The sequence below is a fragment of the Bubalus kerabau genome, chromosome 2 (genome assembly GCF_029407905.1).
Source record: "Bubalus kerabau isolate K-KA32 ecotype Philippines breed swamp buffalo chromosome 2, PCC_UOA_SB_1v2, whole genome shotgun sequence".
NCBI classification, from domain to species: Eukaryota; Metazoa; Chordata; class Mammalia; order Artiodactyla; family Bovidae; genus Bubalus; species Bubalus kerabau.
The window spans coordinates 144,248,782-144,270,795 of NC_073625.1; the positions used below are offsets into that span (position 1 = coordinate 144,248,782).

General features: G+C 37.2%; 1 protein-coding gene and 3 long non-coding RNA genes across 10 annotated transcripts in view; 2 read left to right on the forward strand and 2 right to left on the reverse strand.

The window, feature by feature from the left end:
• Positions 1–22,014, forward strand: part of MECOM (MDS1 and EVI1 complex locus) — a 637,339-nt gene that overhangs the window by 314,620 nt on the left and 300,705 nt on the right. The window lies entirely within an intron of this gene.
• LOC129643916 (uncharacterized) lies at positions 1,508–5,398 on the reverse strand. Its single transcript, XR_008710598.1, has 3 exons — positions 5,270–5,398; positions 3,200–3,421; positions 1,508–1,718 (listed from the first exon to the last, which is right to left on the reverse strand). It is a non-coding gene; the product is annotated as an uncharacterized LOC129643916 (long non-coding RNA).
• The window catches only part of LOC129643917 (uncharacterized), a 47,669-nt gene continuing 31,154 nt past the window's right edge, over positions 5,500–22,014 (forward strand). Inside the window, exon 1 of the long non-coding RNA XR_008710599.1 lies at positions 5,500–16,604. This is a non-coding gene — a long non-coding RNA (uncharacterized LOC129643917). The remainder of the gene's footprint in view (positions 16,605–22,014) is intronic.
• LOC129643914 (uncharacterized) lies at positions 15,700–16,139 on the reverse strand. Its single transcript, XR_008710595.1, has 2 exons — positions 16,002–16,139; positions 15,700–15,895 (listed from the first exon to the last, which is right to left on the reverse strand). It is a non-coding gene; the product is annotated as an uncharacterized LOC129643914 (long non-coding RNA).

Below are 22,014 nucleotides of genomic sequence, written 5' to 3' on the forward strand. Positions count from 1 at the left end.
CCACACAGTAACTGACCTTCTGGGCCCTGAATACCTCTCTGAACATAGACACTGGTCATCTATTCCCTTACGTAACACAAGGCAGTGATGACACGTGTCAGAGGGACATTTATCTCGAAGGGCTGCAGGTGGATCTGTAAATCAGCTTGGGGAAAGAGGGGTGTTGTGTGTGAGGATCACGTAGTCAGTAGACCAGGCTTTCATCTTGCATTGTAATCTTTGACAATGCAGATATTTCTGTTAACATACATTTGATGTATCAGCACTCACTGAAGAGAACTGATTGTCATAATCCAGAGCAGTAAATATTAAACATCATAAGCCATTAAAGCTAGTTTACAACTGCTTTCTTTTTGTAGTGACATTTCATATGTTTATCTTTAGCTATCATTAATATATTATTTTAATGTCTTAAAGGGACAATAATTTAATCTCTTGAGAATCTAGTTCTTCTATAGTAACAAATAAGTGATATTAAAACCTTTACACTGAACTCCAAGGTTGAGAGTGATCAGTCAAATGTTCAGCATTTGATTAGAACTTACTTTGTATCCAAGTCAATGTCCCCTTGAGATGAGGAAGGATTAAAAATAGCTCTGTCACCCAACGGATGATACTCAGAAAGAAAAAGAATTATCATTGTGTTTAATAAGAGAACTGACAAGCAATCATAATTCTTTCCATTAAGTAAATATGTTAGAAAAATTTATTATGAAATGACACATTATGCAAGCCAGGAATCAAAGATGACATCCTTGCATTAAATACAGTAGATGCCATTAAGGAAAACAGTCAATATGTCACCAAGCCACAGCCTGTAAAAATTAAATTGATTTGGTAAATGTAAGTAAGATAGATCTGTTTGCTTTCATCATCAATTTTGAGTGGGTGAACAGGTGATGTCACCAACCTGGGAGCGATAAAGATGCAGGACCATCTGGAAAGGCAGGTGATGAATGGGCAGCTGCTTTTGGATGTGACAGTGCTGTGGTACTTTGTCACTTGGGATGCAGTACTTAATAACTTTTCAATACCATCATAATAAATTTCACTGCCTTATTAATATAGAAATGGTGAGTTATTACCATGATGGTGAGTGTAAATAACTGGAGATGCAGCCGTCAAAAGCTGATTGTTTGGGCATGTTTCTTTAAGCAACACAGTTGACTCGTGATAATCAACCTATGTCTATACCAGTAGAGTTTATTGCACTTGTCAAAGGAAAAAGTAGTATTATTCAAAATTATATGAAGTCGTAATAAACAAGTTTAATATATTATCAGACTTTTCATGTAAGTTTCCAAACACAAGGCAGTAAATCATTTTTAATAATGTCCTTTCATGTAAAAAAATGTTCTTATACAGTAATAATGTCCTTTCCTAACTATTAACTAAACAGTTGACTTCTTTGTATGTGTTTTAAAGGGGATTTTTATTTGTACTTTTCAATCATTTTCTTTTGCAAATAAAGAGCGCAAGCAGGAACCTTAGAATGTTTCATTAACAAGCTCCAAAGTTGCTGAGTACAGGCCATGTCACACATTTCCATTTTAATTGAACAGATGTACTTAAGAGTAAACCACAGCAAACGAAGTACAGACAAAATTATAAACATGTGTCACTGAGAAGCAGGCAGGAAAGAGCCTCTGATGAGCATCTGTGTGTATTTTATGAAGCCAAGGACTGCCACTTCATAAGTTTGTCACTGATGTCTCCAGCTTAATGAGGAGAAACAAAATATGGAGATAGGTGTAAGTTGAAGATGAATTACTAGATCAATCACTTAGCACCATTCAGGGTATCTGCCATTGTGCAGTGGGAAAATAATTAGATCTGGGATGCTGTGCTTATTTATATAGTGGCTGTTCAATCTGGGATGGAATATGGAAAACTTCCTCTTTCATGTCACCGTGGTCTTTATATTGTTTCTTGGCCAGGCTGACTTTTAATTCTGACATTGTCTTTCGGGCTGCAGTCTGCCAGCCTCTTAAATGAAATGCCTCTCCACCATTTCTATTACTGCTGAAAAGAGAGCCAGCAGTCTATTAACAGGCAATAAAGTTCAGGAAGCCCAGGACTCATTTCTTGGGTCAGAGGTGAAAATTGCATAAGAAATGAAACAAAGGTGGGCCTTGATCGCTCAAGAAGCTGCACCAGAAAGAACACACGTGCTGTTCGCCAGAAGTCTCCCACTTAAAGGGAAAGGAATAATCGTAATAATGTTGGCCGATGGAGTTAAGTACTCAGTTGAGAGAAATTATATCAATCTGACAAATATAGCCTTCACAGGAGATAAAGTCTCTAATGACCTTAAATGCATATATTTATCATTTAATTCAACAAGCCAATTCCCTTGGGCTTTCGACCAACGACATTTCCCCTAAAGTTTAGAAATTTTTTACCAGCCCAGAGAATAATGGCCATTTGTCAGAAGGTTCCAAAGCTCAACGCAGTTGGAAGCAAAGAACAGGAGAAGGGGGGGAAAAGGCTAATCGAGTCTTTCCACCTCAGAGAATATTAATACCAAGTTTTATTGATGCAGGGGCTGCAGTATTTTGTGGCTGAACAGTAGGTGGCAGACACTGTAGTGAAGAAATGGGGAAATTTTAATCTAAGCAATTTTCATCTGATTTCATTAACTTCCAAATATGTTGCCTTTGTGCACAGTGCATTACTTTGCAGGAAAAAAAAAAAAAAAAGGAAGGCTAAATAATTAGGAAATGTGCTAGTTAAATGTGGAAAACTCAAAAGGTTTCTGCAGAAATAGAAGCAAAAGTTCTAACATTTCATCAGGTAAAGTGTGTGTGAAACAGGAAAGCCCAAGGAATAAAGGGACCCTTGTGTCGGGTGGGCTTTTCCTCGCTGTTATTCTTGGTCTCGACTTGATGAAGTGTATTAGTGATACGCGCGAAGCCCTGCGACTCCTGTATCTCCCTTTGTGAGGGTGTCCTTGCCTTTGTTCATGCTGTCAGTCAGTTGTTCTTTCTCTTGGGCAGCCACGTTGGTAACCGCAGGATCTACTTGCAAAGAGATTTCTGTAAAACCATATTATCCTTCGGCCCTGACTCCTTCTCCCCACCCCCCTTCCCTCAACAATCTGCCCATTCATGTGGTGTGGCTCCCTGGCTTGCTTCTTTGTCATCTGTCTAGTGGTTTGTGTTTCAGTGAGGCCTTGCAAGATATTGGAAGGAACACTGACCTGGGTTCCTGGAACCATAGGTTCTTGCCCCAACTTGGATTTAGGACCTGGAAAAGTCACCCGACTTTCTCCTCCGAGGTCTCTCTGAGGCCTAGAGTAGCTCTGACTTTGAGTTTCTGAATGCTGTCTCAGACACCCGCTCCTTATTTCTTCTTATCCTCCTGAATGTGCTCTATGTCATTAAGCTTTTAGAGATTTTGTTTCTGTGGGGGCACATGCACCCTGGGAAGGATACAAATTAAGTTAAATTACGTAGAAAACAGATGCTTGTTGAACAATTTCTCTTGTATTGAAGCAGTATAATTGTGTTTTGTAAACATGAAATCAAAGCACATTTGATATGTGTTTCTCTTTTTGGAATTGATATTTTCATAATGAAAGTAGCTTAAAACCAAAGCCTTGTTTTGAAAGGAAAGTAAGTTGGTTAGAGAGAAGATTCTATACCTAGACATCTTTGAAAAGATACAGGTATAAATTTCATCCTGTCCCTGGGGTATGACTTAGTTCAGCCTCAACTGTATACTAAGGCATTGTTAAAAAAATATTGTTAGGTCCTCTCCAATAGAACACAGGTGTCATGGGCTTGTCTCTAAAAACAGGTGGCAGTGTAACATAGGACCTGCCCAGGGCACTGGGTCTAAAGACAAATGAACTTGATTTAAACTCTCTGCCACTTACTAACTTTGTGACCTTGAAAAAGTACTAAACCACTTTTGGTCTCAGTTTCCTCATCTGTAAAATGGTAGTAGCAATAGGATCTTCCTGGTAGGATTTTTTATTTTATTTTATTTTATTTTATTTATTTTTTTTTTAAAATTTTATTTTTAAACTTAACATAACTGTATTAGATTTGCCAAATATCAAAATGAATCCGCCACAGGTACACATGTGTTCCCCATCCTGAACCCTCCTCCCTCCTCCCTCCCCATTCCATCCCTCTGGGTCATCCCAGTGCACCAGCCCCAAGCATCCAGTATCGTGCATTGAACCTGGACTGGCAACTCGTTTCATACATGATATTTTACATGTTTCAATGCCATTCTCCCAAATCTTCCCACCCTCTCCCTCTCCCACAGAGTCCATAAGACTGTTCTATACATCAGTGTCTCTTTTGCTGTCTCGTACACAGGGTTATTGTTACCATCTTTCTAAATTCCATATATATGCGTTAGTATACTGTATTGGTGTTTTTCTTTCTGGCTTACTTCACTCTGTATAATAGGCTCCAGTTTCATCCACCTCATTAGAACTGATTCAAATGTATTCTTTTTAATGGCTGAGTAACACTCCATTGTGTATATGTACCACAGCTTTCTTATCCATTCATCTGCTGATGGACATCTAGGTTGCTTCCATGTCCTGGTAGGATTTTTTGTGTGTGTAATGATTCCATTGCAGATTATTGTAAAGGCTTAAAGTAGGACCTGGTGTGCTGTAGTAAGTGCTTCAAAGCCAAGTGATTTTAACAATCTTATCACCATCATCATTCAAAAGTTGGGATCCCTTCTTGTGAGAGGAAGATTGGTGAATTCAGTCTTTGGAGTTAGAGCTCTTCGGGTTGGCAGAGCCACCGCATCACAGAAAAAGGGGTCTCCTTTGTGATTAGTGGGGGCAAGTGACCTTCCTATGCTATGCTAAGTCACTTCAGTCGTGTCCGACTCTGTGCGACCCCATAGACGGCAGCCCACCAGGCTCCCCCGTCCCTGGGATTCTCCAGGCAAGAACACTGGAGTGGGTTGCCATTTCCTTCTCCAATGCATGAAAGTGAAAAGTGAAAGTGAAGTCGCTCAGTCGTGTCCGACTCTTCGCGACCCCATGGACTGCAGCCCACCAGGCTCCTCCGTCCATGGGATTTTCCAGGCAAGAGTACTGGAGTGGGGTGCCATTGCCTTCTCTGGACCTTCCTAGACCTGCCATATTTGAAACACTGATGGATGTTTAAGTGGTTCTTTACTAAAGACTTGAGTTCGTGTTTCTAAACAGTGCAGAGGAGTAAGTTTTGACTTTCTGTCTGATGAACTTATGTTCTCCTAGCCTGGTTGAGTGGGGTTGAGAGAGGTAAGAGCTCACCTTTTAAGCTCCCCTCACCATAACTCTCGATGTATTCTTCCTTTGAAGGGCCCTCTCTTCCCTTCATTCTTCCTAATCTTCCTTGGCCCTCAACATTCCCAAACTCTTGCAAACTCTGCCCCCTCAGGTTTTATCTAGATAGTAATGAGGCTGATTCTCTCTGCAGATAGGTTGGCCTCTTCTGTGGATTTGCAGGAGAGTTAGGTGTGCTTTTATTAGCTCATGCTCTTTTTTGATGAGGACAGTGGTGGTGTCCTTTCTAAATAACCTAAGGACAAACACACTTTTTGCTAAGGTGGCAATGTCTCATCTTAAATGAAGAGAGCATACCCTGCCTATTCACAAAACTTTGACCTTGTTAATAGGAAATAACAACCCTGGTCATCTTGTTGAATTTGCTTTCTTCCTGGGCCCTGTGGCATCAGTGGAATTCCTCATTAAGTGAGAATGGCTCTGAGAACAAAGTCATAACTAAATGTATTAACTGTATGGCAGTATTGATGTTTTAGATGAGTGGAGACACATATCCTAATCTTTTTGTATATGTTATTTACTTATTACATTTTTAAATATTGTCATTTATTTATTCTTAAATTTTTGTAAAATTTTACCTGGTAGGTCAGTGGGGTCCTGAGAATTTCTGGGCAGAAATTTGGAGATCAGACTCTGTAGAAGACCCAGTATAATTTCTCATATGTAAAATATTACTGTTCCCTGTTACCTCTGAACATTCTGAATGCACGAAGCAACAAAACTTTATTTGTTCGTTTGTTTCTCACAAATACCAAAATATGTGCTTTTGGAAACTGGGGGTAAGCTTTTTGACTCATGGGATGTTAGAAGGCTAAGTTGCTCAGTTGTGTCTGACTCTTTGTGACCCTTTGGACTGTAGCCTGTTAGGCTCCGCTGTCCATGGGATTCTTCAGCAAGAATACTGGAGTGGATTGCCATTTCCTCTTCCAGGGGATCTTCCCAACCCAGGGAGCAAACTCACACCTCTTGTGTCTCCTTCATTGGCAGGTGGGTTCTTTACCACTAGTGCCACCTGAGAAGCCCCATTAGAAGCAGGTACTTGAATTCTTTGGTTGAGGATTTACAGCTGAAAGTAACAATAGCCCAAAGTTGAGTTTGTCCAGGTACGGGTAGAAACTTCTTCAAGGAAGGCTTGTAGAGTCGACCAGTGGTAGTGGCCTCTGCTTCCCTGGAGCTCAGCTATCTTCTCCCTTCAGTTCTCCTGACTATTATAACCTCATGTTAATGTCTTTTAACTTCCACAGCATGGACTTAATTGTCAGCACACTGGCATATACTAATGATTCTTTGCTCATGCAAACTCTGCTATATCCTAGGTTCTTTTTTCATGTGGGGCCTCCACTGAGAACAATCTGGATTTAGTAATAGACTTAATTGGAAGGTTTAATAAGAAGTTAGGACTTTGTTTTCTTTTTTTAACTTGGGAAAGGCAGTAATCTCGAGAAAACCAGATGTGAATTTGATTTTAACAAGAGAATTTTCACTTTCCTTGTACCCTCCAAAGCTTGGGAATTCTCCTTTGAAGATGTTAATTCTATAAGAGTATTGTCAGCAGTATAAAGGTTGAAGAATAGTTGAGTTTGCCTATAGATGAGCCAGACTGAAAAATACGGAAAGTAGTACTTGATGAAATCATGAATTGTTATGATTTGAATTACACAGCTCCATATGGACTCCTGAACATTGATTTGTCTGGAACATTATGAAGGGTATTATAGTGAGGAGGGAGATATATATATTTAATGTCACTTGGTGAACTTGACTCAAAAAGTACTCATTTGAGGTTTGATTCTTTACTCAATCACCATAACTGACTGATAGAGACACGGATCTCCAATTGGCTTGTTTCTGCTCTGCAAATCTTCCATGAACCTCACTGAGAGTCTAAGATGCAGTTGTAAAGGATGATTGAAGAGTTTGAATGTCTAACTCTTCAAGAGTTAAGCACCTCAGAAAAAACATCTAAGCTAAGCACCTCAGAAAAAACATCATTTTGCCTTATATTTCTGTGTGATAGGATGAAAGGTACTGTAATCAGGTAAAGTAACACTTAAAATATTAGGACTTTTAAGTCAAGAAAGTCAGAATTGTGATGTGATGTGATATGGACATGGATAGAGCTGGGGAATTAGTTAATTCTACTACAGCAAAAAAGATGAAAAAGAAGCAGTAACTGCCACAATATGATGTTAGAATTCACTACCCAAGATGGATGAGATTGAAAATATGGCATAAATCAGGGGGAATTTCCATCATCAGTTGCCCCTCACTGAGGCTTTGTCAGCTGTGAATTTGTCTGTCATCATTTGAAAACTGCTGTTGTTTTCAGCCTCTTTGTAACTTTTATAAGTTTTATTCTAGTCTCATGAAAAAATGTATCTGTGTTTATTCTCTCACACATTGATTTCTGATCATTTTAGTCTAGACCCCAAATACTTCCTCCTTGTGAGACTCCTGAGTTTAGAAGTTTAGACAGAAAGACTACATTTGGACAGTTACCTTTCTGTCTTCTTTTCCTAGATCTCTAAATCCTTCCGCCACATTGGTCTCTGTTTAGCATAAAGAAAAGGTGATTTTCTGTGGCTCTAGGCAAAGCACACTCTCCTTGAAGTAATAATACAGTATCTAATACAGGGCCACTCACAGGCAGATTACAAAAAGGTCAGAGAAAATTATGTAGTAAGGAAAACTGGTCCATCTAGCTTTTTAAAAATGAATGACCCTGTATTTTTAGGAAAAATGAAAACATCTATTAATACAAGCTTTTTGATCTCTGAGATTGTCAGAAACCTTGCCCTTTATCCTGAAGTGCCATTGTGTCAGTGTCAAAATGTAAAAATAATAAACAGCTGACATTTTAGGCACAGACTAAACATCAAGCGAATGACACTATGCTGAAGCTCTTGAAAGAGTTACAAGGATGAGATGCCGAAGGAAGTGAGGACTAGGCGCAAAATCTTCTGTTCACAGTAGAGGAATTGACAGTGTAGGCGTTGTTTACCCAGTTTTTCCATTAGGAGGGGTTTTACTTCAGTGGAAAATTGTTTTTCAGTTTGAATTTATGTAAAGCATTATGAGGAGGCAGAAGATAATTTGTGGCTCCAAAATGCATCCTTATTTTTGCTCATCACTAATTAATCGATGTGTTAACTCCACAGGCATGTCCTGTGTGTTGCAGCACAATGGGACCCATGCCAGCTTTCTTTCCCCTCCCCTCTTCCCTTGCCTTGTCTTTCTTCCTCTTTCCCTCTTTAGTTCCCCTTGTTTTCTTTATTTTTTTTTCTTGCCCTTAGCCAAATGTCAGTCCCACCCTCTTTACCTAATACTTTTGGTTTAATTAATTGGTTATCCATCTAATATGTGTCACTTTCCTTCAGAGCATATCTGCACAGGGTCTGACCATCTGGGGGACAGTTAGTCATTTCAAGGATGCAGGTGGAGAACACACCTGTAGTTAGTCACTTACAGGGGCACTTGTCTATACTTAAATTATTTGCAGGTGTTAAGCATGTGCTTATGAAAAAGGGAAATAGGTATTTGGGGTCCAGAAGAAAATTTGCCTCTTAATTTAATATTATTTTCTCTCTTCCCCAACTCTGGGTTACTTAGAGAACAAATGCATGGAGTTTTAGCTGAATGTCCTGAATGACTGCAAACAGGAGATAAAAATGCAGCTTCGGCTGTTTTATGTGATTCATAAAAGCATTCTCTCTGGCTCCAAGGATCCATTTATATTTAGGCTTTACAGAAACAATGCTGTAAAGTTTTCTAGCATTGAGGACAAAATTACTCATTAAAATCTGTGATATGTAGCATTTTAATGAATTTTAGCCACATTTTTAAGGCTATTGTTAGGTAGCTTTTAGCTTTCCCAGTGTTCCTCGTAAAGAACAAAATTATCTGAACTATTTGATGATTACTTGTGAGTATTGGTAAACTTTTTTATGAGCTTTCACAAAAGCATATTAACCACACGCCATGTAACATGGCATGAAAAGCAGAAACAGTGAGAAATTCAACAATCAGGATCCCCATGCCCCGTTGACATCAAATTTGGCAGATTTTGAAAATTCTGTGATCATTTTTCTCCTTCTGTGACACTACTCTTGTTCATTCTTCAAAAACATTTGCCTTAGTATGGGGAATTATAGATAATTTGATGCAACAGGTTTAAGTTACCATTTTCATAGTGAAAAGAATAGCTTAGCATGATCCCGATTTTCCTTGGTTTCCTCCCATTCTTGCAAGAAGCAGAGGTATTCACGTTTCTTTGTCTAACAGTTTTATAATGTCTTAAGAGATTAACAGTGAGCATGAATGAGGGCCTACGGATTAGACAACAAAAAGCCTGGGACGTCCACTACCTTACTTGCAAATTTTACATTTTCCAGCATTGCTGAGCGAGCATAGAAACTAAGGAAAGATAATAAGTACCAGAGTCTCAAAAGTGTTTAGTGATTCAAAAAATTCAGATGACATGTCAGAACTGACAGACTCATGGAACCGTCTGTGGCAGGGCCCACTTTTTTGTCTTATGTTAAGCTCTCATACTGAGTGAATGCAGATGTTATCACGGTACCCCAGACAGACAGTCAGTGAAATGTGACAAGCTGTCAGCAAAGTTACACTACGTTGATTTTGTTAAAATATCCACAACCTTTATAGTTTCTCTTTATATAAAAAACCCTTACCTCATTTAGTCAAGAGAGTGGAAGCGGCCGGCGAGATCACTTGTGCTTCTGGCATCTTCGGACTACCCTGGGCTTTTCCTCCCGGGAAATTTCACTTAGCAAATTAAGTAGTAATCAACCCCAAATATCTAATCCCAAAGTATCTCCGAGTCATTTTTTTCTCCTTCGACTAGTTCTTTAACTTTTTGTTCAGCTTGCATTGCACCTCATCACTTTGGCAAAGGATGTTTCATGATCGGAAAGAGTGAATTTTCTTCATTTGGATTAGGAGCCAAGATGAGAGGTGAAAAATCTGAAGGACCACTTTAACCAAAAACCCTTTCTTAACGGAGGTTTAGGTGAGGAAAATGAAAATGTGAGCTTAATCAAAAACTAAGATCTTTGCTCCCATTCTTTTAATTTTTAAACCCTGAAAGTTAACACTGGCAAGAGAAAAATCTCCATTGAAAACAAACATTCGAGCCGTTCATGAAAATCAATTATGTTTTCCATTATGGTTTAGACATTTAGATTTTTCTTGTAAGTTTTGAAAATAAAAGAAATACAGTAAAGAGGAATTCTAGAGCATTTTCAATGTTGTAACATGTTTGTATCTAAAGATAAGTCTTGCTTATTAAGTGATCATTTTGACATCAATTTCAGATTCAACTCAAGAATTTAGAAGTCAGAACAAGCAAAACAATAGTTAATTGAGCAAAATTTAAAAAAGAACAGACATTTGGAAACTAGTCTTAACTATATTGCTCTTAATGATATGAATGATATCTTTTATACTAAGGAAGACATCAATTTTGACACACTTGAGTTTAACACAGTGGAGTTTATTTGCAGCCTCTGGGTGCAATAATTGTTTGCCTTTTACCCCATGTGGAAGGGCTCCTGTTGCATATAATTTATTTGGCTTCAAATTGTAAATTATTTGGTAGAAGATTACTTTGCAATCCTAGTTCCCACAAATTAACCTCTGTTTATACATTCATTTTTGGAAATTAAAGGTGAAAGCAAAACATGAGCCATGCTTGTTTTGTTCGATTTATATTGTCACCAGAGGACATTAACATACAATGAGAAACCCGTCTGTGATTTTGAAAAATGAAAAGTCAAGACATTTTGAAGATAACATCTAGCTCAGTGTTTTTATAAAACTCAGAACTAAATAATCAAACGAAATTATGCATATGGAGGAAATGATTTAGAATATGTTGCGCTGCTAATCGCACTCATGCTGAAGTTTTAAATTTCATCTGTCTGCTCAGATCTATTGTGAGCCATTAAGTGGCTTCCTTTTTTCCCGACAAATTGAATGCTGCAACTGCAAGGAGCTCTTTTGTTCTTTTAATTCAGTCAGCATGGAAATGATTTTCTCATTTCAGGCCCTTTTCTGTCCTCTCTTCATTGTGTCAATAAAATAGAGTTGTGCCGAGCTGCTCTAATCAGCTTAGAGTGCTAATTCATTGCTCCGGGATGCTATCTGTGTTTGGCTACAGGTGGGCACTCTAAGGGGTCAGTCTCCAGGGGAGTGTAATTGTGTGTCTCCTGGGGCTTGTTTGCAGAATGACCTAAAGCTGAAGCCCCAGCTCGGGAAGGGTAGAGAAAACTGAACAAACATATGCCCACGCAAACATATACAGCTGTATTTTCATGGCGACCATTCACTTGGCCTGACGTTCTGAGACTCTAGCAACATTCCTGGCATTCTACCTCTTCTCAGTCTTCTAGGATTTAGTCATAAAACATGAATTCTTTTAAATTTTGCACACATTTCCTAAGGGTACAGCTATATAGTATTTCCAAGATAAAGTTAAAGGCCAGGCTAGGATTTAACATGGGGATAATACAGCCACACTAAACTAAAAAGGAGAAACAGAAACTGCCAATTTTTGGAAAATATATTCTTTTGTGTCTTGTGAAAGTAGCTTAATACATAAATATGGAAATATTATGAATTAGTAAATTAAGCTTTATAGGCAGTGAGGAATTTCTGGCAACTTTAGAGGAGAAATAATGATCAGTTGTTTGGAATGAGGGGGGAAATTGCTAGGCATGAGGTTTTGGAGAGTTAATACATCCTTGGGCAGTCTAGGGAGATGACAGATCTTTCTGGGATTACTGGCAGTGTGAGTGTCAAAAACACGTTGTGAATATGATCTTATTTACTAGGCTTGATATTTTTGATATTTGGATTTTAAATGCTATAATATCTTTTAATTTTTTTCCTAACATTATTCATTAAAAAAAAAAAAAACTCTCAGTACATTGGGATTCATTCCACTCTCAATGGAAAATCTTCAGGATTTCATTACTCAGGTCATTATATAATAACATTAAGTAGGTTTACACAGTAGAAAGGAAAGAAGCGATAAAAGATTTCGGCTATGTGAAATCTACCAGTTAGCTGTAGAAGAATGGAGCAAATATTCTCTCATTTGCTTAAGACACTTAAAACTTGTCCAGTATATTAGAAAAAATGTATGCTGGTTATTATTAGAAGAATAGGGTGAAATGCTGTATCATTTAAATATTTTGAGAAAAAATAGTCTTATTGTAATAAATTCCAACTGGCTTTACCAATATGTCCATTTATAGAATTTATATTGATAATATGAAGTTCTGTGTCAGGATAGTAATTGTTTTCTAGAAATACAAGTTCTTAAGATTCATAGGTAAGACAGAAATAAGGTTCTCCTTCACATGTTTAGAAGACGTTATTTGATTTTAATTTTTTAATTCTTCTTTCCCTTTCCAGCTAATATTTCAGCTATATAACATATCTGGTTTGAATGATCTTGTAATACTGCTGCTTGCTGAAGAAGATTCTGAATTTTACCTATTTACATTTATTTATTTAGGATTAATTTGGAGTAGCATCAGGAGATGGAGAAAATCAAAATATGGCAATGTGTGAAACTGATCTCTTTTTTTTTTCCCATTTATAAATGTTATTAATAGGGCTCCAAGATAGAATTCAGATTCCTTAGTCTTCACTAGCATACATTTTCCATTTAATTTATTGTTAATTATTAATGATTATTCTGATTTAGCAATTGTATTTTCAGGCAAAGATAGTTTAATATTATTTTTTCTGAAATTCACGAGGTAGTTTATTAATTTTGTCTTTTAAAAGTGGTTTTGTTCTTACTTTCTACTTTATTTTCGTAGAATTTGCTTTCTTTCAGATAACTGAATTTGAGGTCATTTTACCAATGGCTATCTCTTATAAATAGCCAAATCCTTTGTACATGCTATAGGCTTTTATAGTATGAATCATTCAATGAGGAAGAAAATGAGCAATGCTTCAACAACAAATTGTTTTGGTAATTTTTATTTTTATAAGAATAAATTTTGACTTCTTGGAAAAATTTAAAATTAATAGTGTAACTTCCCTTTTGCCAGGAGAGTCTAAATCATGTTAGCACAGTTTTGGTTTAGATAGCAATGCTTTAACCCTCATTCAGTTCAATGGCCCACCAAAGAAAGCAGGAAGCAGTGAGACATATGCTTGAAAGAGACTTTTTCTTTTCCTTTAAAGGAATTGCATTCTCTTCTCAAGTAACCTATTTCACTAATTCTCTTCTACATTGAGTAGATTTGTCATAAGATAAAAGTTGGTGAAATGATTTGTGCTGATGCCCTATGGCAGAATGTACTGTAGGGTTCAAATTCCTATTGGACAAAATGAAATTGACTTGTCTTTGCTATTTATATTGATGATCAGTTCCAAGGTTTATAATGATGTTGATGTTTTCATCCCTTGAATGAGTAGGACTTGAAATTAGACATTGAAAGTTTGAGTTGAGTAGTAACATTGTTAGATTGCTTTTTCTTCTGCCATCATTTTTAAAGGTCATAGGATGCTTTGGGGAAAAAAAAACACACGAGTAATATATTTATGTATGGTCTTTGAATTGTTAAGTAGAAAACTCTGCAGTTAAACTATCATCATCAGAGTCAAGGAGATCATTTCATATTAAAGTTAGGTGACAACCTAGATAGTCACTTTAATATGTGACTCCTACTTGGTTGTAGACATCTAGCTTACATGTATCATTTCTGGTGTAAAAAATTCTTTTTACTTAATTTTTTAAAAAAAGTAACCAGCTTCAAGGAGTTATTAACCTTTTGTGATATATCTATTTAAGTCCTGTCTGGTAATTTTCTAGTATTAATAGAACTTGACTATTTGCCACCTTACAGGACAATCTACTTATTTTGAATGTAAGTAATTATGACTATATAAAAAGAAATATCAAATACATGTAACATCAGATTTGAATGATTCTTCTCTTCCCATTTTAGTTTTAAAAATAAAATGAATACAACACTTTTGCCTAGTTCTACAGTTGGAAAAGTATGCTCTTTGGAAAATCTTGGCCTCCAAAAAACAGTTTCTAGAATAAATGGTTGACATTTCTAAATAAGAGATCATCAGTGCAGTTTTCTGTGATTCAGAGATGAATGGGATCTGTCCATTATCAATTCCTCAATCAGGGAAAAAAGGAAATTAAGTTCCTAATTAGGTGAATTTGGACTAAAGAGGTGGGGCATTGAAGGGATGAGGAAAATTGAGAGGTAGTTGATGCCATTTCAGACTAATGATAGGAGAGGAAATGAAGAAGGGGGTGGGCTGGAGTTGAGCCTGAAAGGTCAGTGACCTTATTAGGACAAGAGTAGTAGAAGATCTTCAAAAGCTTTTACCTGTGATAGTTGACAAGGTGTCGGGTTCTGGAAATGGACAAAGATGCAAATAGTCGAAAAAGAGGTCGGTAAAAACAAGACTGTATTTTTATAAGGAAAATATTTGAATCTTGAAGAGAGAAAATGACATTAGCATTGTAACTATAATTTCTTGCTAATTTTTCTATGTGCTATAGGTTATTCCTTTCACATAGTAACTGGATTTACTTAGTGTAGGATTGATAATGCTTCTATTAAGGATTAGTTTTCACTGTTAATATAATGAACATTTATTCTGTATTTGTATCTTCTAGAAAGACAATTTTATAAATATACTATGGCCCAGATTTGTCACTTTAAACACAAAATGATAGCTGTTTACTGAAATATCTATCATACATATGTGAATACATTTTTATGTGGATGAAAATTTAGTTTTTTCTTAATAATCTAAATTATCTAGGTATTTACCATTGACAAAAATATGCAAAAATTTGGTCTTTAGTCACAGTGCTTCAAAAGTTCTCAAATGAACATATTTTCAAGATAAAGTGGAAACATCTATCTTAAGAAACCAAAGGTCATTTATAATCATTTAGTTAGCTATAATTTTTCACTACTGTATTTCTAACTTTCTACTTATGTTGTAGAGGGATTAATGAGCAAAGAATTCAGGTGTTTGGGAATATCAATCAGATTAGTTAGATGAGAACATTAAGTTATGAGTTTGAGAACATTAATTTATGAGCAATTTTGACTAAGTTATATATGTTGACAACTAGTACGGTAATCTTAAGAAACAGGCTTTTTAACATTTGACTTTCTTTATCGAGTAGCTTGGGTGCTTCCAGTATGGCTTTGACCTGTGTATTTTTATCCAGGGAACAAGTGATTGCTCTTTTATTATTATAAACACCCAATAAATGAAATAGTTCAGATTCTTTCCATTTTAACCCTATGTCTGTCGTAAACACACACTCACAGGCCTCTTACTACATTATTGTCCAATAGAAATATAACACGAGCCTCATATGTGATTTAAATGTTTCTGTAGTTGCATTTATAAAAAGTAAAAGAGAACCAGGTTTAATTCATTTAATAATATGGTTTTTGTTGCTGTTCAGTTGGTTAGTTGTGTTTGACTCTTGGCGACCTCATGGACTGAAGCACACCAGGCTCCTCTGTCCTCCACTGTCTCCAGGAGTTTGCTCAAATTCAACCAATATATCTAAAATATTATTCAAAACATAAAACAACATAAGAATGATTACTGAAACATTTTACCTTTTTTGGCACTGAAGTCTTTGAAATCTGGTGTCTATTTTACAACACACCTTCATTCAGACTAGTCACATTTCAAGTGTTTAGTAGCAGCCACTGTATCAACACGGTCTTAGAAAATCTCCAGGGCTCTGTCTTTCACAGTGAGATTCAGGTCAATGTCAGTTACCACAGTGTGAGCTCTTGAAGGCCATTTGGCCCATCCCACTCATAAATGAGGACACTGAGGGTCAGGAAGGGTCAGCAGCTTGCCCAGGGTTACCTAACTACTTTGCAGAGTAGGGTTTAGACCAGATTCCCAGTCTCCTCTTGAATCTTAGTTTATTTTGAGTTCTATTAAAATATGTTGCTTTTGTTATTTATAGAAATGTACCAAGGCATGGTGAGCATTAGAACAATGAAACAAAACAAAATAATACAAAATCAGTCAACCAACCATGCTGGCAATTGTTAAGAAGATAGTCTTGAGACTTCTCTGGGAGTCTGGTGGTTAAGACTGCTAACTTCCGTTGCAGGGGCACAGGTTCAACCCCTGGTTGGGGAACAAACTAAGATCCTGCATGCTGTGTGGCATGACCAAAAGAAAAAAAAAAAAAAAGGAGATAGCCTTGAAACTTTGAATGTTCAAGGAGTACTACTCAGGTAGTACCACTCAGGTAAATAATTATTGGATAAGATTTCTTGCATGAACTGTGTATCACTTTGTTAGAACCTATCATATTTTAAAAATAAATATTCACATTATAGGTAAATATATTAATTTTAGCCATGATAGATTGTTTATTTTGATATTTCTCTCAGTCCTAAACAAAGTAGTAATGGCAGGTCTGACTTTTCATTTTACACTGAGTTATGAGCATTTTTCGGAGAAGGCAATGGCACCCCACTCCAGTACTCTTGCCTGGAAAATCCCATGGATGGAGGAGCCTGGTAGGTTGCAGTCCATGGGGTCGCTAAGAGTCGGACACGACTGAGTGACTTCACTTTCACTTTTCACTTTCATGCATTGGAGAAGGAAATGGCAACCTACTCCAGTGTTGTTGCCTGGAGAATCCCAGGGACGGGGGAGACTGGTGGGCTGCCGTCTATGGGGTTGCCCAGAGTCGGACACGACTGAAGCGACTTAGCAGCAGCAGCAGCAGCATGAGCATTTTTGTTTTGTTAAGAAAATGACTGTGGCCTGTCTTCCAATTTGTTGGCCCATGGACACAAAAGAGGGAACTTGATTGTTCAGATTTCTGCATTTTTCTCTCCTTAGACAATATCTGAAATTAAGCCCCACCTGACAGGGTCAATAAAATACTACTGATTACAATTTATCTGGAAAGCATAAATGGAAAAGATATAGGTCTTCCTTTACAGAATTGGCAGCTGACGCTTATTGAACCTGAGCTAACATTTCCAAATGAAATGAGGTGGAGTGGTTTGACTCATATGATAACAATGTTGTCATCCTGGGGACCAGTCTGGGTATGAATCAGCACAGTGTGAAAATTAAACATGCAGACACCACGCGGATGTCAGGGAACCTCTCCCTCAGTTACAGGCGTGCATACCTGTGTCTGTAGGAGGGCTCCCGGCTAAAGCGTGAAGTGGCCAGAGGTTCCCAAAGAAAGAGAAGGGCTGCTGTCACCGACTAAATGGGGTTTGTAATAGTATCGTCCTGTTTTCACTCTCCACAGTAGAAAATTTCTACGAGGCTAACAAGGCAGAGGATAATGAGAAACATGCCAAGCTTTTTTTTTTCTTTTTTTTTTTTAAAAGAACAAGAGTGAGGAGCCTAACCTACGAACAGGAAACAAATGTGATCAATTACTCCAAGTGTGGAGCTCACAGATACCTTATCTTAGAGCTCCTTAAAATAAAAGCCTGATTGTTACCAAATGCGTCTAAGAAGTGAGGGAGAAAAACACATTCATGGAGGAGAACTGGGAAGGGGGCGGGGGTGGGGGGGTGGGAGTAGGGGTGGAACATGACTTTATCTTGATGTAAAAAAATCCAATTCTACTGTGTCTCAGTCTCCTGAAGTCTTTAGAGAAGTGGTTAACAACCAATCATAACCTTAACTGAGCAAGCAGTAAAACGATTCAATGTTTGAAAAATAAAAATACTCTGAATATGACACAGAGGGGAGGAGAGGGGAGGGAGACTTAAACAGCAGTGTATAGTGAGTAATGACTCCATCCGTTTGAAATGTTTGTTCTGGTCTACATAATTATTGGACTAAGATCTTTTAAAGAAGAAATGTTATTTTTGAAATGATTGCAAAGAAAAGATCTTAGCCATAAACATAGAGAAGCTATTAAATTTGAATTGAAATATTAATTTTTAACTTACAGATATTTGCAAGGGAGTCTCACTTATAGAGTGTTTACTTATTCTGTGAAATAAAGAATAGCAGTGACATTCATAGTTGATAACATTCATCGTAAAAGGACAGCTTTGTTCTCTTAGTCCCCAAAGAAGAACAAGACAGAATCTAATGAAAAGATGTGAATATATTCTACTTATCCTCAGAGATGAAAGGCAAGATCACGGTTCAGGCTAGGAGTTAGAACCTTGGGGCTGGCGGATCTTGGCTACATATTCCTCAAATTTCCCATAAGTGCAATAGAATTAACACTATCCCTTTCTTGGAGATCTTGGGTCAGTAGGTGTTACAGGATTATGTTATGAGGTGTGACTATAAAGTAGTGAGACTGTTTTTCACACTCCACACCCAGAAACAGCCTCTCTTTACTTCAGTGGATCAAACATCATAATTTTTCTAGGAGCATTCACCTCATCGGGTCCTTATGCAGACAAGTGTGCACAGAGGCCTGCATTATTCCCATCTTTCTTCCTTCTCACATCACCTATCATGGCTTTCTTGGGGAATTTTGGCAAAACATGTGAAAAAGAATTATTTCTGGTGGTAGAAATGATTTTTGTGTGTGTGTGAGGCTTAGTGTCTCTCAGGAAAGATGCCCTGTAGATAAGCAGAGAGAAATAATTATCCATTTTTAGAGGACTTCGTAGAATGGTCTTGCCATCCTGTCCTTCCCATATTTTTTCAATTAAGTGCTAGCCTGTTGGAATCAAATGTCTTCATGAGATGGCAAACTGCTTCAGTAGGCTGCTTTGCACATATTCTGTAGCATGCTTAGCAATTGGGCCTGTCAGTCAGTCAACACGTATTTATTGGGCGTTTATGTGGCGAACCAGACAAATCCATTCCCTGAGCTCTTGTGTTTTCAGGGGCCTGTCATACACAGAATTTCTAACTGAAAATTTCTTTTTCCACAGTAGACTCATCAATATGTGAAGGAGAGTGGGGCTGTAGGAGGAATAGAATCCTTTTATTATGGGCCACGTCATCCCATTTAAGGGTAGATAACTTACCTTTTGTATATCTTTAATTTGAATAATATCCCCTTCCCTACTTGTTCTTTTATTTGTAGTTAATTTGAATTATGAAAGGCATACACATCCATAGTAGAATTCAAGCAGTGCTTAAGCACGTCATGCTTCTCTTCAGTTTCAACAATTTCTTATATATCATTACAAAGAGTTTACATGAAAACCTATGTGTATACACATAAACACATGCATTGTATGTTTGTAGACAGAAATCTTTTGTGCAAAGTGTACCTATACATTCATTTGTCTGCTTTATTTTTGTGGTAATATTTTGTGGATCTTTCCCTATGTCTATGTATCTATCTATCCACCTGTTTATATTTACATGGGTATATAAATAGCTACTTAATCCTTTAAAATATTTATTTAATTAACTAAACACAACCATCTCCTATCATCTCATCTTCCCAGAGGCACAACCAATGTTTCTTTTGAGTATCTGGCTGGAAGTATAATATGCATATAGAGGCAAATGGTTATTCTTTGTTTTTATCTTTTACACAAGTATTATACTTCCCAGGTGGTGCTAGTGGTCAATAACCCGCTTGCCAATGCAGGAGACATGAGACCTGGGTTCAGTCCCTGTGTTGGGAAGATTCTCTGGAGCAGGGAATGGCAACCCACTCCAGTATTCTTGCCTGGAGAATCCCATGGACAGAGGAGCCTGGTGGGCTACAGTCCATGGGCTTGCAAAGAGTTGGACACAACTGAAGTGACTTAGCACAAGTACACTAAATACACCATTCTGCAGCTTCCTTTTTTTTTTTTCACTCTATTGTTTTTCTTGAGGATTATCCTATATCAATATATAAAGAATCTGTTCATTCTTTATTTGTTGTATAGTATTCTTTTTAAAAAGTTCTTTTTTTTTTTTTTTTTGCTTGGTTATACAGCCTGTGGGATCTTAGTCTCCCAACCAGTGATTGAACCAATGACCCCTTCAATGAAAGGGCGGCATCCTAGCCACTGGACCACCAGGGAAGTCCCTGTTGTATATTGAATGTGTATACTGTAATTTAGTAGTATTATTATTTGCTATTTCAAACAATGTTAAATGAATAACTTTGTACATGGAGCATTTGGGAGCTTTGGAAGAATATCTACAGAAATAAATTCCTAGAAGTGAACTAGATGAGTCAAAGGGTATATGCATTTATAATTTTTTCAGGTTTTGCCAATTTTCCATAGCTATACTAACCAACCTTCCCAACAAGAGTGTATGAAAGTTCCCATTTGCCCACACTTACACATCAACCTAGTATATAACTAAATCATTTTAATTTTTTCAATCATAAGTAAAAGTTGACATTTCACTGTACTTTTAATGTATGTTTATCTTTTTCTGAAAGTTAAACATTTTTTTCCAGGTAGTTAAGGGCCATTTGTATAATTATATTCCTTGAACTGTCATTTAAGTGAACTTTTTTTTCTGTGCTTGTTAAGATGAAATGACTTTTCCATGACCATGAAACTAGTTAGTGACAGAGATAGGAGTAGGAATCAGATCCTCTGGTTATTCATTTGATAATGTAATTAATTTCCCACTATTGTACCCAGGATAATATTTCTTATTTAATTCTAACCTTGGGTTATTGTGACAATCATATGGAATAAGTTAGAGTGTGAAAGTATTTGCAAAATGAAATAGAGCTCTCCAAAATGCAAGATAATGGTTCATTTCATTTTACAAAGAAATTACAGCATTTATCACTCCTGAAAATATGCAGTCAATAATGAAAATAGAAGAGGAGTAGGCTGACCCGGCTGCAGGCTGAGAGAGGTAAGGCAATTAGGTTGTTATGAGGCCTTCTGGACAAGCAGAGTCCTGATTTTACTGGCTTCGTGCTGACATGACGTGTATGTCTGTTTTGTTTTTTTTTCTCCCCTAAAGAATGGAAAACATTGTACCTTCACAGAGTGATGGCAGTCTTGCTTCGCTTAAGACTTTATCCCCCTCCACATGAGCAATTTGTCTTGCCTTTTCAGAAGGTGGGTAGAGGCAGATCTCATTTGAAGTTTTCTAGCTATTCAGATTGACTAACATTTTTTCATCTCTGTGTTATGGTTTATTAGGGAAAATTCAGCACTTGGGCAATTGGTTTTCACTGTTTTCTCCCATGTTGGTTCAAGATAGACTAGGAGTAATATGTGTGCATATGTTTCCTTAATTACTATATGGTGCAATGTCATTACCTACATTCACTTCAAGGCATTTCCTTGTATTTATATTTCATATTGGCTGGGCATGCTGTTTATTAATTTTGCATGCATGCAGCTTAAAGACGTTAGCCAGTCCACAGGAATGGCTGGCCTAACATCCATGTGCAAAAGTGGAATTCAGGAGATTAACTTGCATTTGACCTACTTCAGCTCTCCTGGTAATGAGGGGTGCAGGGGCACAGAATTAATCTCTCTCAATTTGTGGCTCTCAGGGGGGCTGCTAAGTTTAGAGTGCTTGAATTTTAAAAGTCTCCTGTTGTGCCGAGGAGTTTTTGTTACCCGGTAGAACTCTGTTCACTGTTGTGATTGAAGTGCCGGTTTTATCTATTGCAATATTTGTGACAGATATTATGAAGTTATGGAAAATGAGTGAATTGTATGGTTTGGTTTAGAAAGTAAAATGGGAAAAACTTGGGTCAAACCTGTTGTGCCATGATGTTTTTTATC